Source organism: Carassius carassius, chromosome 13 (assembly GCF_963082965.1).
Source record: "Carassius carassius chromosome 13, fCarCar2.1, whole genome shotgun sequence".
In the NCBI taxonomy this organism is placed as follows: domain Eukaryota; kingdom Metazoa; phylum Chordata; class Actinopteri; order Cypriniformes; family Cyprinidae; genus Carassius; species Carassius carassius.
In genome coordinates, this window is record NC_081767.1 from 16340732 (window position 1) to 16345251 (window position 4520).

Consider the following 4520-nt stretch of genomic DNA (forward strand, 5'->3'; position numbering starts at 1 on the left):
TTGGCACTTGTTACTATTTGCAGTTTTAAAATATAGTTTGGTATAAATATATATTGGATAAAGGACAACTGCCACTAAGTTGCAGAAGAGCTATTTTAACCTTGCTTCCTAAGAAAGGTGATCTCAAAGAAATTAAAAACTGGAGACCAGTTTCTTTATTATGCACTGATTATAAGATGTTATCAAAAGCTTTGGCAAACAGACTGAAGAAGGTAATTGGACAGGTTATACATTTAGATCAATCTTATTGTGTACCTAATAGATTAACCCTTGTGCATTGTTCAAATTCACTACCCTTTCGTTATGTTCGGGATGAAAACTTCCACTCAATTAAACTGCTGTAAAAATGTGTCAGATTCATATTTTTTCTCAATTTTTTTTTGCATAAATCTGTTAATCAACTTCAGTCCTGATCAAAACTACCAAATGTTTTAACTCTTTAATTGCCAAGTTCATAAATGATGTCACTGATTTGGGGGAAAAAACACACAAAATGACTTATTTTCAATATAAAAGTAATTGTGGCTGGATTTTTTTTTTTACTTTTTATAACAGTCTTAGGCATGTCAAAGATTAGTAACAAGATTGGCTTTGATGCATTGTTAGTTTTTGTGCAGCATTAGATTTTAATTTTTTCTCCCTAATTTGTTGTTGGTGGCTGTTTTTTCATTTAGTTGACTTGAAGTTCTTGATGATCCTATAAATTGTTGATTTAGGTGCAATCTTAGTAGCCACAATATCCTTGCCTGTGAAGCCAATTTTTATGCAACGCAATGATTGCTGCACGCGTTTCTTTGCAGGTCACCATGGTTAACAATGGAAGAACAATGATTTCAAGCATCACCCTCCTTTTAACATGTCAAGTCTGCCCTTCTAACCCAATCATCCTGACATAATGATCTCCAGCCTTGTGCTCGTCAACATTCTCACCTGAGTTAACAAGACGATTACTGAAATGATCTCAGCAGGTCCTTTAATGAGCAATGAAATGCAGTGGAAAGGTTTTTTTGGGATTAAGTTAATTTTCATGGCAAAGAAGGACTATGCAATTCATCTGATCCCTCTTCATAACATTCTGGAGTATATGCAAATTGCTAATATAAAAACTTAAGCAGCAACTTTTCCAATTTCCAATATTTATGTAATTCTCAAAACTTTTGGCCACGACTGTACATGCTTTCCCTGACCAGGCAAATAGTGAAATATAGTGGAGTACTCATTTGGTATACTGGCGACACAATGGTGGCTGAACCAAAGATTGCTAGGATTGACCCTGGAAATGGCAGAGAAAGCCATTAAGGCTACCTGAATCTTCCACAACCTTGTGAGTGTAGATCAGGCAGAGGACCATCCACAAGCACCATCAGCAGAGTGTGAGTCCAGTGTGAGGGCAATGTAAAATCTTGACAGGATGAGCAGCAACAACTTAGAGAGAAATTCACCCAGTATTTTTCATCCACCGAGGGTGCAGTGCCATAGCAAGAGAACATTTTTTGATGCTACATTGTATGAAAAACCGCATAATAAACTAATAAAAAACTTAAAAATATATGTAATTAAATAAAAAAATAATGTAACATAGGCCTACTACTTAATAAACATAACCTGCCTCATTGGTTTATTTTAAAATTATAATTTATTGAAAGGTTCAGTTGTTTTAGAAACATTCACATGTATATTAATCATCATTTTATGAAGAAAAGAGTTAAAATAACAATAACACAATAATAATTATACTAAGGATATGAATTTGAGACTCACCTCTGTATCCAATAACTATCCCACCTCCCTTACTCAAATTTAATTAAGAATTAACTTGATTTTCATTCACACTTCAGCTTTCTTTCTGCAAAAGGGAGTCTTTTAAATGTTCTAATGAGACTCATGAAATAGAGTTCATCATAATACAGACAGTACAGACAGCTACCCAGAAATGCTTTCTATATAGTAAATTTTAAATAAATGTATGCATTTAGCAGACACTTTTATCCAAAGCGACTTACAGTGTATTCAGGCTAACAATTTTTACCTATCATGTGTTCCTGAGGAATCGAACCCCCAACTTTGTGCTTACTTGCTTGCTAACGCAATGCTCTACCACTTGAGCTACATCCAACCGTCTGTAGACAGCTTTGAATTCAAGCTAACTCATTAAGAGTCTAGCTGATCTGAGTCCGTTGGGATGTTGGATGATGATGGCCTCTCCCTTCACAAATCGCTCCAGAAAACAGAGAGCATTTGTGAAATAACATTTCCTCCAACTTCCACCCTTATATGAATCTTCACTTATTCTTATTCCTCAAATATTTCCACTTCTTTCTGCCCTCATCCTCAAAATAATCATAATGATTAATGTTAAGAGGACAGGCAGTAATGTGTGATGTCACATGTTTGTAAACTATTGACAGTGATTGACAGAGCATCATTCTCTAACATTTTTATATGTATAATACTTCTCAGAGATATTATTGATGAGAAAAAAAAATTGCATTTTGCGTGACACTGAAAATGTTTAGCTTACCAAGGGAAATGTAAGGTAACATGACTGGTACAACAGTAAAAAAACAATTTATAATAACAGTGTCATGCTTACCAGTTATTCCAAGCTCAAAGCTTATGCGTCACACCACATGTATATCATACACTTACTGTGCCTCTACATTTGAAATAACTAACTTAAGCACATAGAACATGTGATATGTGAACAGCCTCTGAGGACCACCACAGTGAAGCAGAATGCCATCACATCTACCTTTGAAATAACTAACTTAAGCACATAAAACATGCGAAATGTGAACAGCCCCTGAGGACCACCACAGTGAAGCAGAATTCCACCACAGCGGAGCAGACGTAGCAGGAGCCCACCGGTGTGGGGCAGACAGGGCAGAAGTCCTCCACGGCAGAGCAGACAGGGCAGAAGACCTCCACGGCAGAGCAGATGGAACAAGAGTGCATTGCTGGGTGCCACCACTATACCAGGAGCTGAAGTGAGCGCTGATGATTTGAGAGGTTCTGCAGCATGTGCCACCACCTCTGGAGAAACTGCAGTGGGCGCCATCACTTCTGGAAACACAGCAGTGAACGTCACTACCTCAGGGATTTCTGCACCGTCAGCAAGCAACTCTGTAAATACAACAGTGGCTGCCAATGTCTCAGAAATTTCAGTGTGGTGTATGCAGCCAAAACACACCATAAAGCAGTCTCCCACATGGGAAGTGCTGCAGGCAAGGGAATTAGTTCATGAACAGGAGGGGTTGAACGTGCTGGGATAGGGATACCAGCTGCACATGCTGACATCATCATCAAATCCTCCAAGCTTGATGCTATTCTGGAAGACTGAGGAGCTGACCTCAAGGATCTGGGTGCAACAGACAGGGAATGACAAGATTCAGGATGAACAGATGGTGGGAATGGTGATCGATTAAAGAGTTCTGCGTAATGAAAATGTGTGCATTGAATTGATTCAGTCGTGTTCAAATGAACACTAAATGTTTGTCATGACATCTCTCTGCTTGCATGATAAATATTATTTTAGAAATTAATAATTATTTTAGTTTAACACGACATACTTGTTCAGTGATAACTATGAAAAAAAAGATAAAAAGTCATTCCGGACTTATCAAGTATAGCTATACGACGCTGTATCCGAATGCAGATACTGAAAATGTTGTGATTGTTGCAGATACAAATACTGGCTGTTACATGAAAATGTAAATATTTAATGTCATAATTATATAATATAAGTAATATAATATAAAAAATGATTAAAGTTTTTAAAATGTGCAGATGTAATTGTTGCACAAGGCTATAAATTAATAAGCGTTTATTGATAAAAAAAAAAAAAAAAAAACGATTTAATGTGTTTTCATTTACAATAGCATGAACCACGAGTAGTCGAGTAATTCGAGGTGTTTTTTTTTTTAAATCGACTAGTAGACTAAGGAACTGTTACAATTTTAAGTTAGGTAGGGCACTTTGAACTGTAAGTCCCATAATGGGGGGGTGCTGGCTAAGTAGTCTTGCCACCCCTGTACTGTAGATACAACATTAAATATTATTTCATTATTGTAAATGGTAAGTTTGAATGTTTAGTGAACTTCACTAAACAAATGTGTGTGTGCCGCACAAACCAGCAAAAGATAAAGATGGAAACATGTAGGACAAGTAGAAAATGTATCCGTATCTAAGTTGATTATTAGCCTGCTCTCTCTCTAACTGTTTTTTTGAGAGACTGAGACGCGCAGCGCAGCTGTTTGATTGGTGAGCACGCTGTGCTTATTCCATTCATTCGTATCGTAGCCTAAGGTTTAAATCATTGCCTTTTAAATATAAACAAATAATATAATGTGTATGATGTATTATTATAGGTAAAATTACTCTTGCAACGCTCTGATTTCTGAGAGATGCACGGAGAGGCGACAACAATGCAGTGTTTGATTTGCACTCTTTTCATTCATAAAGTTTACATTGATTCACTTCACACTCGTGACCTTAGAGGTCTGTGTATAATATTGCGCTGA